Genomic DNA, 15205 nt, shown 5'->3' with positions numbered 1-15205 from the left:
TGTGGAGCTTCTTTTTTCTCCAGGTCCCGCTATCTCCCCCTTCTTTCATAGGATTCCCTGCACAATGCCCAAAGTTTGGTTATGAGTCTCAGTATCTGCTTTGATATACTGCTGGATAGAGTCTTTCAGAGGCCCTCTGTGGTAGGGTCCTGTCTTGTTTCCTATATTCTCCTTCTTCCAGTATCCATCCTGTTTGTCTTTCTGAGTGAGGATTGGTCATCTTACCTAAGGATCTCCTTCTTGCATAGCTTCTTTAAGTGTACAGATTTTAGTATGTTTATCCTATATTATAGATCAAGTATCCACTTATAAATGAATATATACCATGTGTGTCTTTCTGTCTCTGAGATACCTCACTCAAGATGATCTTTTCTAGTTCTCACCATTTGCCTGCAAATTTCATGATTTCCTTGTTTTTTAATTGCTGAGTAGTAGTCAATTGTGGAAATGTACCACAATTTCTTTATCCATTCTTCAGCTGAGGGGCATCTGGATTGTTTCCAGGTTCTGGCTATTGATTTAGTCACAGTCCTCCCTCTTGATTACTTTCTTTAGATGTACAAATTTCAGTAGGTTTATCCTATATTATATGTCTATATGAGTGAGTATATAGCATGTGTGTCTTTCTGCTTCTGGCACAGCTCACTCAGGATGATCCTTTCCAGTTCCCACTATTTACCTGCAAATTTCATGATTTCCTTGTTTTTCATTGCTGAGTAATATTCCATTCTGTAGATGTACCACAATTTCTGCATTCATTCTTCAGCTGAGGCACATCTGGGTTGTTTCCAGGTTCTGGCTATTACAAATAAAGCTGCTACAAACGTGGTTGAGCAAATGTCCTTATTGTGTCCTTGAGCCTCTTTTGGATATATACCTAGGAGTTGCTGGATCTTGAGGAAGCGCTATTCCTAGTTATCTGAGAAAGTGCCAGCTTGATTTCCAGAGTGGTTGTACAAGTTTACTTTCCCACCAGCAGTGGAGGAGGGTTGCCTTTTCTCCACAACCTCTCCAGCATGTGTTGTCACTTGAGTTTTTCATCTTGGTCATTTTGATGGGTGTAAGGTGAAATCTCAGGGTCTTGATTTGCATTTCCCTGATGGTTAATGACATTGAGCATTTCTTTAAGTTTTTCTCTGCCATTTGATATTCTTCTACAGAGAATTTTCTGTTTAGCCTTGATCCCCATTTTTTAATTGGATTACTTGGTTTCTTGTTTTCAGCTTTTTAGTTCTTTATATATACTGGATATTAGCCCTCTGGCAGATAAAGGGTTGGTGAAGATTCTTTCCCAATCTGTAGGCAGTCGTTTTGTTTTGATGATGGTGTTCTTTGCTTTACAGAAGCTTTTCAGTTTCATGAGGTCCCATTTATTGATTGTTGCTCTTAGAGCCTGTGCTGTTGGTGTTCTGTTCAGGAAGTAATCTCCTGTACCAATGAGTTCCAGAGTCTTCCCCACTTTTTCTTTTATCCAATTTAATGTGTCTGGTTGTATGTTGAGGTCTTTGATCCACTTGCACTTTAGTTTTGTGTAGGGTGATAAGTATCAATGTATTTGCATTTTTCTACATGTAGACATCCAGTTAGACCAGAACCATTTGTTAAAGATACTATCTTTTTTCCATTGTATTGTTTTGACATCTTTGTCAAAGATCAGGGGTCCTTGAGTGTATGGGTTTATTTCTGGGTCTTCTTTTGGTTACCCTGATCCACCATTCTGTTTCTATGCCAGTACAATGCAGTTTTTATTACTGTTGCTCTATAGTACAGCTTAAGATCAGGGATAGAGGTACCTCTAGAAGATCTTTTATTGTAAATGATTGTTTTAGCAATTCTGGGCTTCTTGATATTCCATATAAAGTTGAGAATTCTGTAAAGAATTGCGTTAGTAATTTGATGGGAATTGCATTGAATCTGTAGATTGCGTTTGGTAAGATGGTCGTTTTTACTATGTTAATCCTGCCAAGCCATGAGCATGGGAGATCTTTCCATCTTCTCATATCTTCTTCTAATTCTTCTTCAGAGACTTCAAATTTTTTTCATACAAGTCTTTGACTTGCTTGGTTAGGGTTACACCAAGGTACTTTATGTCATTTGTGGCTATTGTGAAGGGTGTTGTTTCCCTAATTTCTTTCTCAGCCCTTTTGTCTTTTGTATACAGGAAGGCTTCTGATTTTTTTAAGTTAATTTTGTATCCAGCCACATTGCTGAAGGTGTTTATCAGCTGTAAGAGTTTCCTGGTAGAATTTTTGGGGTCACTCAGGTATACTATCATATCATCTGCAAATAGTGATACTTTGACTTCTTTGTTTCCAATTTGTATGCCCTTGATCTCCTTCAACTGTCTTATTGCTCTAGCAAGGACATCAAGAAATATGTTGAAGAGATATGAAGAGAGTGTGCAGCCTTGCCTTGTCCCTGAATTCCATGTGATTGCTTAAAGTTTTTCTCCTTTTAGTTTGATGTTGGCTATAGGCTTGCTGTATATTGCCTTTACTATGTTTAGATATGTGCCTTGTATCCCTGATCCTTCCAAGACTTTAAATGGATGTTGGATTTTGTCAAATGCTTTTTCAGCATCTAAGGAGATTATCATGTGTTTTTTTTTTCTTTCAGTTTGTTAATATGGTGGATCACATCGATGGATTTCCATATATTGAACCATCCCTGCATACCTGGGATGAAGCCTACTTGGTCATAGTAGATGATATCTTTGATGTGTTCTTGTATTCGGTTTGCAAATATTTTTTTATTATTTTTGCAACAATGTTCATAAGGGAGATTGGCCTGAAATTCTCTTTCTTTATTGTGTCATTGTGAGGTTTAGGTACCAAGGTGACTGTGGCTTCATAGAATGAGTTTGGTAATGTTCCTTCTGTTTCTATTTTGTAGAATAGTTTGAAGAGAATTGGAGTCAGCTCTTCTTTGAAGGTGTGGTAGAATTCTGCATTGAAACCATCTGGGCTTTTTTTGGATGGGAGACTTTCGATGACCACTTCTATTTTCTTAGGGGATATGGGACTATTTAATTGATTTACCTGGTCTTGATTCAGTTTTGACAAGTTGAATCAATCAAGAAAATTGTCCATTTCATTTAGATTTTCAAATTTTGTGGCATATAGACTTTTGAAGTAAGTCCTAATGATTGTTTGGATTTCCTCAGTGTCTTTGGTTATGTCCCCCTTTTCATTTCTGATTTTGTTGATTTGGATGGTGTCTCTCTGCCTTTTAGTTAGGTTGGCTAAGGGTTTGTCTCTCTTGTTGATTTTCTCAAAGAACCAGCTCTTGGTTTCATTGATTCTTTGAATTGTTTTATTTGTTTCTAATTGATTGATTTCAGCCCTGAGTTTGATTATTTCCAGCCATCTACTCCTTTTTGGTGTCTTCTTTTTCTAGGGTTTTCAGGTGAGCCATTAAGTTGCTTGAATGAGCTGTCTCAAATTTCTTTTTGAAGGCACTTTTAAGTGCTTTCCTCTTAGCCTTGCTTTTGTTGTGTCCCACAAGTTTGAGTATGTTGTGCTTTCATTTTCATTGAATTCTAGGAAGACTTTCATTTTCTTTATTTCTTCCCTGACACAGCTGTCATTTAGTAGCAAGTTGTTCAGTTTTGATGTGTGTGTAGGCTTTCTGCTATTTCTGTTGTTGTTGAGGTCCAGCTTTATTCCATGGTGATCAGATAGGATAGAAGGGATTATTTCAATCTTCTTGTATCTGTTGAGGCTTGCTTTGTGACCAAAATATGGTCTATTTTGGAGAAGGTTCCATGAGGTGCTGAGAAGAAGGTAAATTTCTGTAAATGTCTGTTAGGTCTATTTGATTCATGACAATTTTTTTTTAAGATGACTATTTTACTACAATTACCTCACTGTTAGGTAACTTTTCATTGTGTTGATTATTTGCTGTTTAATATTTTTAACTTTAGTGTATGGCATTATGCTTCTTTTTTAATTAATATTTATTTTTTAATATTAATCACAGGTTATTTACTTTGTATCTTTGCCTTAGCTCCTTCCTTATTCCCTCCCAATCCCACCCTACCTTACTCATCTCCTCCCTGTCCCTTTCCAAGTCCACTGCTAGGGGAAGCCCTCCTCCCCTTCCATCTGACCCCAGCTTATCAGGTACCTTCAGGACTAGCTGCCATGTCCTCTTCTGTGGCCAAGCAAGGCTGTTCCTCCATTGGGGAGTGTGGGGGGAGGTAAAGGAGCCAGTCATTGACTTCCTGTCAGAAATAGTTCCTGCTCCCCTTACTAGGGAAACCCACTTGGTTACTAAGCTACCAGGGGCTACATCTGAGCAGTGGTTCTAGATTATATTCATACATGGTTCTTGGTTGGAATACTACTCAGCAATTAAAAACAAGGAAATCATGAAATTTGCAGACAAATGGTGGGATCTGGAAAAGATCATCCAGAGTGAGGTATCCCAGGATCAGAAAGACACACATGGTATATACACACTTATATAGTCCTATAAGGTTTTATAAACATACTAAAATATGTGCACCTAAAGAAGATAAACAAGAAAGAGGACCCAGGATAAGATGATCAATCCTCACTTAGAAAGACAAATGGGATGTACATGGGAAGTAGGAGAAAACAAGAAACAGGACAGGCACCTACTGCATTATGCTTCTTATTCATGAGCTCTAACACTGCTACTCAGAAAGTCCTTGCCTTTGCTGTAAGGTTTCAGGTGCATTGGGTGGACTTTCTATCAAGGTGAAAGACAAGAATTTAGTCTTTGACATGTGGTTTTCAAAAACCTTCAGGACTACTTGTTTCAGAAAATGTTACTTCAGTGAATGCTTAGGGCATCTTGATTAAGAAACAGTACATTGAGTTTTCTCTACTGTAATCTTTCTGAAGAGGCAGGAGGGGGTGTTTTGCATAGCTTTCCATATCATGTTCTCTTTGAACTTGTAATACATTTTAATGTCTCATATTCTAAAAGGTTCAAAAATATTCAAAGAAACATTCTTTCTTGCTTCCTACAGGTCTGCTCATTTCTTCTGCCTTGCGGAAAACCGCAACAGCAGTTTTTAGTGTAACAGTCACAAAATAATTGTATTCTCATAATGTATGTATTGAGGTTTCATATTATAAATACCAGTCACTCACATTTCTTCTTCTTTTTTTTTTGGTACATCAACAAAAGTATATGATTTTGTAAGGAATGGTTACATTTTTCACACACACAGAATACTGAGTTAAATGTAGAAATAATAATTTACTTACTTTATAATTTATTCAGGTAATTTTTTATTTTTATTTTTTATATTAATTACAGGTTATTTACTTTGTTTTCCAGCTTAGCCCCCTCCCTCATTCCCTCCCACACCCATCCTCCCTCCCTCATCTCCTCCCTGCTGCTCTCTAAATCCACAAGTCCACTGATAGGGGAGGTCCTCCTCCCCTTCCATCTGACCCTAGTTTATCAAGTATCTTCAGGACTGGCTGCAGTGTCCTCCTCTGTGGCCTAACAAGGATGTTCCTCCCTCATGGGGAGGGGTGTAAAAAACCTGCCATTGAGTTCATGTCAACTAATTTTAAAATAATTTTATTTTTAAATTTAAACATGAAAATATACCTTATATATTTATGTGTTGTCATGCTTTAATAATACATATAATTTCAGTACATTCTATTATCACACTATTAGTTGATGCTATCCTTTAAAGCTAAGATTACTTCTTTTCAGAAAACAGAATGATAGGTTGCCATTTTTTTTTTCTGTGTTTTTGTTTGGTTGGTTGGTTTGTGTTGGCTTTGTTTTATTTTGTTTGAGACAGATTTCTTTGTGTGTCTCTGGTTCTCCTGGAACCCTCCCTGTAGGAGAGACTGGATTCCAGCTCAGAGAGCTGCCTGCCTCTGGCACTATGCTGGGATCAAATGTAGATTTTTTTTTTCCAAAATCTAGTAAACTAGACTTTGTCTTTGGATTGGAGAGTTGAGGTCATTAATATTTAACATTATTATTGAAAGTTCTGAGTTGGTATAAGCCATACATTTTCTCATTTTTTTTTCTGTTGGTGTTCTTAGTCATTCTTTTTATTTCATTAATTAAAGCGCTATTTGTTTCCTTTTTTGATTCTCTTGACTATGTATAATACGGTCTTCAATTTGGCATACTGTCTTTAGTGTTCTTCTTAGAGCAGTTTTGGTGAAAATTTATATTTTGTGCTGGTTTTATCATGAATTTTTTTTTCCTCTTTCCACAATGACTTGGAGTTTTCTTGAGCACTCTACACTGGTGAGAAATGACCTTTTAGAATTTAGAATGCTTTTGTCCTGTGTCTTCTGATTTTTATACCTACCATTGAGAAATCAGCTGTTACTTGAATGGGTTTTCTTTTATATGCAACTTGTATTTTTTTTTCTTATGCACCTTTCAATGCTGTTCTTTTCTTTGTTTTATATTTTGGATATTTTAACCAGTATTTTCTTGAAGGGGTTCTTTTTAGTCTTATATATCGGGTGTTCTGCTTGCTTCTTGTATCTGTATAGCTGTGACTTTATTTCGTTCAAGTAACTTTTCTTCTATAATCTTGAAGATCTGATCTATGCCATTGACCTGGGATTCATCTCCTTCTTCTATGTCTGTAACCTAAAACTTTGGTCCTTTGTGGTATCCCAGATTTCCTGCATGGTCTTCCTCTGGGTTTTTAAGTTTTTTTATATACAATTTATTTGTATTTTTTTAACTATTACTTAAAGGTAATTATAGTTTTCATTTTATATGTGTTTCTTGATACTGAGACTTTCACTGCATTTGTTTTTAATTTTGAGATTCTATAGGTCCTAGTTCTTTTAGGTACCATGAATATTTTAACACATTCCATCCTTTTTTTTAGTTCTTTATTAATTACACTTTATTCACTTTGTATACCCTCTGTGGTTCCCTCCCTCCTCCCTTCCTAATCCCTCCCTTCCTCCACCCTCTGCATGCATGCCCCTCCCCAAGTCCACTGATAGGGGAGGTCTTCTTTTCCTTCCTTCTGATCCTAGTCAATTAGGTCTCATCAGGAGTGGCTGCATTGTCTTCTTCTGTGGTCTGGTAATGCTCCTTCCCCCTCAGGGGGAAGCAATTAAAAAGCAGGCCAATCAGTTCATGTCAGAGACAGTCTCTATTCCTATTAAAATGGAACCCACTTGGATACTGAACTGCCATGGGCTACATCTGTGCAGGGGTCTTAGGTTATCTCCATGCATAGTCCTTTGTTGGAGTATTAGTCTCAGGATAGACACCTGTGCTCAGATTTTTGGTTCTGTTGCTCTCCTTGTGGAGTTCCTGTCCTCTCCAGATCTTACTGTTTCTAACTTCTTTCATAAGATTCCCTGCACTCTGCCCAAAGGTTGCCCATAAGTCTCAGCATCTGCATTGATATTTTGCAGGGCAGAGACTTTCAGAGGTCCTCTGTGTCAGGCTCCTGACTTGTTCCCTCTTTTCTCCTTCTTTTGATGTCCATCCTCTTTGCCTTCCAGGATAGGAATTGAGCTTTTTAGCAAGAGTCCTCCCTCTTGATTAGTTTCTTTAAGTGTACAGATTTTTATAGTTTTTTATCCTATATTATATGTCTATATGAGTGAATATATACCATATGCATCTTTCTACTTCTGGGATAGCTCACTCAGGATGTTTCTTTCCAGATCCCACCATTTACTTGCAGATTTTATGATTTCCTTGTTTTTTATTGCTGAGTAAAATTCCATTGTGTAGATATACCACAATTTGTGCATCCATTCCTCCACTGAGGAGCATATGGGTTGTTTCCAGCATCTGGCTATTACAAATAAGGCTGCTACAAACATGGTTGAGCAAATGTCCTTATTATGAAGAAAAAGTGAGGAAGAGCTTTGAACTCATTGGCACAGGAGACAACTTCCTGAACAGAACATCAACAGCACAAGCTCTTAAGAACAACAATCAATAAATGGAACCTTATGAAACTGAAAAGCTGTTGTAAAGAAAAGACACTGTTGTCAGAACAAAATGACAGTCTACAGATTGTGAAAGGATCTTCACCAACCCTATATCTGACAGAGGACTAATATCCAGTATATATAAAGAACTGAAGAAGTTAAACAGCAAAAAATCAAGTAATCCAAATAAAAAATGGAGTACAGAGCTAAACAGAGAATTCTCAATACAGGAATATTGAATGGCAGAGAAACACTTAAAGAAATTCTCAACCTCTTTAGCCATCAGGGGAATGCAAATCAAAACAACCCTAAGATTTCACCTTACACCCATCAGAATGGCTAAGATCAAAAACTCAAGAGACAACACATGCTGAAGAGGTTGTGGAGAAAGGGGAACCCTCCTCCACTGCTGATGGGAATGTAAACTTGTACAACCACTCTGGAAATCAATCTGGTGCTTTCTCAGACAACTAGGAATAGTGCTTCCTCAAGATCCAGCTATACCACTCCTAGGCAGATACCCAAAAGAGTCTCAAGTACACATTCCATCTTAATCATTACTCCATACCTCTGAAAATTTTCATTAAAGTTTGTATCACCACTTGGGAAGCTTGTACTTGCCAAAAGCTAGATGAGGTATGCTAAAAGGTAAAACAGTGAGGTTTTGTTGTTGTTGCTTGTTAAACTTTAAATACTCTTTCTGAGGACAACATGAAATAAAACAGCCTATTTACGCCATTGATGTAAAAGCATTTGAGCTATTTCAGTTGGAATATATGCTCTTTTTATTTCTGTATACAAACAAAATAATATGCTAAATATGTTTATCTCTGTTTCAGTAATGTTGAGTCACCTTAAGTTCTTGATTTAATAAAGAAACTGGTTATTTTTTAAGGTGTTTATTCAAAGCCACAGAGAAAAAGGATCCAGAGTCCTGATGAGACCTGATAGGTTAGGGTCAGATAGTAGGGAAGCAGTGAACTAGGGGAGGGACATAGGAGGAAAAGAGGAGGCTGGGATTGGGAGGAGGTGAGAGAGGAGGCTACAGTCGGGATACAAAGTAAATAAATTGTAATAAGTAATAATAATAAAGAAAAAATTAAAAAGTGTTTATTCATGATCTGCAAATAAGAAAAAAAAGGTATTTAGCAGGGAAGATGTAAATCACAAGAGTAGAGTCATGAGTTGAAGAATTTTTTATTCTATTCATTTCTAAGAGTTCTGATGAAGTTCACAACACACAATCTTTTATGTTTTGTAAAAATGGAAGCATGAACCTCAAGTTTTGCAGAATGTGTGGACCTGTCTGACTTTGCCACCCGACTAAGACACAAACAAGTGACAGGTTTTTTTTTTTTTTAAGTGACAGTTTCTTAAACTTAAGGTGTGTCGATCTATAGCCTCATAGAAGCAGAATATAAGAGAGGAGTCTATATACATCTATGTAGACCCCATTATGTGAGTCCTAATTTCTTAGATTTTTCAATTGTTATCTCCTTTCCAAGTTCAGTTTTATATTGTTTACCATATAAATTTATTCATTAATTTAAAATATTTATTTGATTTTAAACTTCAGTATAATAAGACATAAGTATGCTTTTAAGACACTAGGAAATTAAAATACAACAATAGAAATCAAAACAAACAAACAAACAAACAAACAAAAAACAAGTAGAGTACGCTTTTCCCCCTGGTAAACTTGCACTTCACAGAAAGACCACAACAAGAAAGTGATTCTCAGAGGTCTGAAGCAGTGTGACTCCCCTGAGTCTGAGTTCAGCCTGGGACAAATAAGGAAATATGTGCTACCCAGAGCTGCATAGCAACACCTGCTCTCAAAATAAATATGTATTATAATTTCATTACTACTTACAAGTTCTATTGAGAGAAAGTCACAGGATATTCGGGGGGAAAGTTATTCAGAGGCTCTGCTTAAGATGGAAATTCTGGAAAAGCTGTTAACAGAACTGGCATTTCCTCAGAGCTAAATAGTGTTAAATATGAGAACAACAATGAGGAAAGTATATAAAGAAGCTTTCTAACTCAGAGAAACAGACACAAGCCCATTTCTCAATTAATGATAATTGTGAGGTTAAAAGGACATGGCAGAGCAGTAGAAAGGAAAATATGCAAGAATATAAAAAATAATCACAGAAAATGTGCAGAAATTAAATGGTTTCAGAAGTTTGCTTTCTTGATTTAAAGTTAAGATCTAAAAGTTAATGGTTTGCTTGTGAGTTTATTTGAGATACCATTAAAATCACATAGCACATTGCTCTGAATTTAATATCTTCCTTTGTTATCTTTAATTTGTTCCTATTTAAATGTTAAAGTTAAGAGAATTTGGTGGTTGCTATTATTATGAATTTAAATCAATTTGATGATGTTGGGCAAAGCAGTGGAAATATATTTATAAATATTCAGGTTGCCTAACACAGTACCCTGCCTTTCTTGCTAGGGTACCATTCTCTGCAGACATGTTCATTGACATCTGACCTTGCACAAATGTTCACTTCTATAGCTTGAATTAAAATGGTGGGTTTGTACGATCCATGTACTCATCTACTTTTTAAATTTGAATATAAAGTGAGTTTGGTGTGAGTTTATGAGTTTTCAAATCTTCTTCAAAAGTAATCTTTGACCAAACCACCTTCAATATAGTTTAACTCTGCTTTCCAAGAACAGAGATAAATTTCTCCCATACCTTCCCTTATGTTTAGGTGAACGCTCTTTGAATCAAACTTATGATGCTTTCATTGCATTAATTTATCTATCATAGCCACAAACTGGGCACATTTGTAGATATTACTTTTGATCAGGAACTGTTTTTAATTTAATAAAATATAATCTTTAAGCACGGGTAAGCTAAAATTTGTAATCAGTGAGTGGCTAAAATTAAAAAACATAAACTCTTTCAATGATTGCTAGTAATATAGAGTGTAGAAGCAAAGAGAAATTATTAAAGTCTAAGTATTCAATGTCCAGGCAAAAATTAAAACAATGAATTATAATGAGATATCCTAGTGAGTTCAAATATTTAGACAACATTAAATAACAAAAGAGAATTATTTATAAATCTGTTTCACAGTCTGGTAGCATCTAATTTTGCTTACTTGTATAGTGGCATATTAAGGAAATGTCTTATCTTATTGCAGTGTTTAGATTTAACTGTTACATTTGGGGACCAGCATGTGTAAATTTGAATACTTATTTGCAAAAGGATGAACTTTATATTTTATTTGTCAGTTGATGAACCAAAGTCACAATACAATAAAGTGTTTACCTCTAGTTTCCTGTTTTTTATAACTTAACTATAAAATGAAGTAATGTATTTCTGATTTGACATCATTGCAGTTCCTCTCCCATGGTTTTGCTATGACTGGCATTTCCAGGATCACTGAAAGTATATATCTATTCACATATGGATGAAATCAGGCTATTTCCAGTGATGATCTCTGAGTTCTAGATGCTTTGTCTCAGGCTCCTTTTCTTATGAAGATAGGACACATGGTTGATTCCAGCTAACTTCTGGCTAGGATGCCATACATGACTTTCTGGCCACTGCAACTGTTGTGAACTTTTCATTATGAATTTCTTTCTGGCTTTTACATTGTAAGAATATGTGGGAATAGTTATCTAAGTAAATGGAAAAATGTTAAAACATGAAAACAACAATTTATTGAATAGTAATATTGAAACCCATTACTCAGTAGTACCAAATTTTTAGGTATTAAAACGTAGAAAAAAAATGTTCTCAGTAGAGTGCAAGGAATTTTAGCGAGATAGTAAGACCTGGAGAAGGCAGGAGCTACTCAAGGAGACCAACAGAGCCAAAAAATCTGGGCTCAGAGAGTCCTGCAGAGACTGATGAATCAACAAAGGACCATACATGGAGAAGACCTAGACTGCCTGATCAGGTGCAGCCCATGGGGAGCTCAGTCTCCATGTGGATTTCTTCGTGAGGGGAGAAGGGGCAGTATCTGATATGGACACAGTGGTTGGCTCTTTGATCACCTCCCCCTGGAAAGATGGCCAAACTAGGCCACAGAGAAAGAGGATCCAGACAGTCCTGATGAGCTGGGGTCAGACAGTAGGTGAGGAGGACTTCCCTTATCAGTGGACTAGGGAAGGGACATGAGGGGGAAAAACTAGGGAGGGTTGGACTCGGAGGAGATGAGGGAGGGGGCTACAGCCAGGATACAAAGTGAATAAATTATAACAAATAATAATAAAGGAAAAATTAAAAAAGAAAGTACATAATGAGAAAAACAGGCAAGCTGTACTGTATGGAAGAAAGTTTATTTGTTTGTGTACTTCTACATACTCATAATTAAGCAGAAAATAAACACTTTGTTAAAAATATACATGTATTCTGTGAACATGTATGTGGTGGGTTGATATTTTTACGTATGTCAACTATTAGTTGAAAAATAGTAAGGATCAAAAATTATCCATTTCTTCAGTTGCTTATATATAAGCCTTTAGAGTTTCAAACTTTCCAATAATAATGTTTTGTTATTTCAAAAGTGTTACATCATAAGAGTTATAAAATTAAGGTAACTCATATAAATATTTTTAAAGTATATAAAATAATTCCATATTTAAGTACATAACAAGGACAATCTTTTTAAAATTATAGAGTGTGTGTACATGTGTGTGTGTTTATGTATGTGATATGTAGATATACATACCATAAAATGTGTGTGGACTTCAGAAAAAAAATTTTAAGTATCATTTTTTTTGTTCCACATTTATGTTGGTACTAGGGATTGAACTCAGGCCAGCATCTGTAGCTGCTGAGTTATCTTGGAGATTGTAGTTCTCTTAATTTAAAACCACCAGCTTTGTGATGAGGTTGAAAAGGTTTATTTTAAAATTAATATCTGTTAATTCCTTTAGAAATGCATATATATGCTTTTATTAAACTGTCCAATCTTTATTAACTTTTTTCTCTTTCACCTCTCCCTATGTTATTTCTTCTTTCCAAGTCTTCCTCCTACTTTCATGTTTTTTTTTTAATTTTTTTATTTTTATTTTATTTTTCTTTTTAGTTACATTTTGTTAACTCTGTGTCCCAGCTGTATCCCGCTCCCTCATTCCCTCCCCAACCCCACACTCCCTCCCTGGTCTCCTCCCTGCCCCTTTCCAAGTCCCCTGATAGGGGAGGACCTCCTCCCCTTTCATCTGACCCTGTTTTATCAGGTATCTTCAGGGCTGGCTGCAAAGTCCTCCTCTGTGGCCTAACAGACTGCTCCTCCCCTGGGGTGGGGGTCAAACAGCCTGCCCTTGAGATCCTATTAGAAATAGTCCGTGTTCCCCTTACTTTGGAAAACTACTTGGTTACTGAGCTACCACAGGCCACATCCGAGCAGAAGTTCTAGGTTATATCCATAGATGGTCCTTGGTTGAGTGTCAGTCTCAGAAAAGACCCTGTGCCCAGATATATTTGGTCCTTGTGGAGCTCCTATCCTTTCCATATCATACTAACTTCCCTTCTTTCATATGATTCCCTGCACTCTGCCGAGGGTTTGGTTATGAGTCTTAGTGTCTGCTTTGAAACACTGCTAGGTAGAGTCTTTCAGATGCCTTTTGTGATAGACTCCTGTCATAAGTTCAATGCACATCCCATTTGTCTTTCTAAATGAGGATTAATCACTTTCGCCTATGTGTCCACTTTCTTGATTATCTTCTTTAGGTGTGTAGATTTCATTATGTTTATCATGTCTTGTAGGTCTATATAAGCGAGTATATACCAAGTTTGTCTTTAAAAATATGGAACGCTTCACGAATTTGCGTGTCATCCTTGCGCAGGGGCCATGCTAATCTTCTCTGTATCGTTCCAATTTTAGTATATGTGCTGCCGAAGCGAGCACTACTTTCATGTTTTTTGTTTTGTTTTTGTGACTTGCTGTATTGAAATGGTTGCTTGCATTAGCACGGATGGAAGCATATATGCTTGAGTGCAGACAATAGACCAGGGCTAGTTCACTGACGGATGTGGTATGCCCAATCCAAACAAGTTTTAAGTGTCCACAGCTCCTCTGAGAGGTGTGGGACATTAGGAGCCCATCCATACCCATGGTGGAATGTTGATAGTCTCAGTTTTGTACACATCTTGGGCAGGTGGTAATAGAGTACTACAGCCATCTCATCCTCCATCTCTTACTTTCTTTCTGCTTATTCTCATTAATCTTTGTAAACTTAACACAGGCTGGAGTCATTTGAAAATTAGGGACCAATATTCAGAAAATTTCTTCATAATATTGGCCTGTAGGTAAGCCTGTGAGCTTACCTTATTATTAATGATTGACCTGGAAGGGCCTAAGCCATGTGAGTGGTGCTGCCCTTTGGCATGGGCTGTGTAAGAAAGCAAACTGAAAAAGCCACCAGAACCAATGCAGTCAGCATCGTTTCTCTATAGCATCTGTTTTAATTCTGCCTCTAGGTTCCTTCCTTGAGATCCTTTCCTGATTTCCCTTCATGATAGTCTATAAACTGTTAGACAAAATAAACTCTTATATTTCTAGGTTTACTTTGATTAATATTTTTTTTCAAAACAATAGGAAGCAAACTAGGATACTGACCACTCATCTCGATTCTCCCTGAGCCTTGGAAAGTAGCACTGATATCCCGTTTATGACAGTGCACTAAACAGTCCTAGTCCTTAGTGAATTTGATAGTTGGTTATGCGTCTTTGCCCTAGTGGTTACGCACTGCAAACCAAGGCTAAGAGAATCACTAACCCATGGGAATAAACTTAAATATTCAGAAAGCAGTCGGACAACATGCTCACTTAGCAACAGTAGTAGGTTTCTCTCTAAGGCCAAGAAGTCTTTTAGTAGTGTGTTTTTGACCTGGTTTACAGTACTAAGCACATTGTTTTTTGTTTGTTTTTTTTTTTTTTTCTTGTAGAACATGCCTTAAATTCAACCATCAATCTGTTACCTAAGTGTATGACAGTCATGACAATATTGAATGTTTAGGTATATCTTGATTATCATAACGGTGTTCTGCTTCTCCAACATTCATAGATAGATGATCACATTAATAAGCAGACTGCAAGGAATCCTATGAAAGAAGGGGGAGATAGCAAGACCTGGAGAGGATAGGAGTTCCACAAAAGAAGCAACAGAATCAAAATATCTGGGCACAGGAGTCATTTTTGAGACTAATATGCCAACCCAGGACCAATCATGGATATAACCTAGAATCCCTGCTCAGCTGTAGCCCATGGCAGCTTAGTATCTAAGTAGCTTCCCTAATAAGTGTAACAGGGTCTGTCT

At 36.7% G+C, this 15205-nt stretch overlaps 1 non-coding gene across 1 annotated transcript; it reads right to left on the bottom strand.

The window, feature by feature from the left end:
• Positions 1 to 13688: 13688 nt before the first annotated feature.
• Positions 13689 to 13795, bottom strand: LOC129684051 (U6 spliceosomal RNA). Its single transcript, XR_008721242.1, has one exon. It is a non-coding gene; the product is annotated as a U6 spliceosomal RNA (small nuclear RNA).
• Positions 13796 to 15205: the final 1410 nt, after the last annotated feature.

Source organism: Psammomys obesus, unplaced genomic scaffold (genome assembly GCF_907164565.1).
Source record: "Psammomys obesus unplaced genomic scaffold, mPsaObe1.curated_primary_1811, whole genome shotgun sequence".
NCBI lineage: Eukaryota > Metazoa > Chordata > Mammalia > Rodentia > Muridae > Psammomys > Psammomys obesus.
This window is presented reverse-complemented; position numbering and strand designations above follow the sequence as displayed.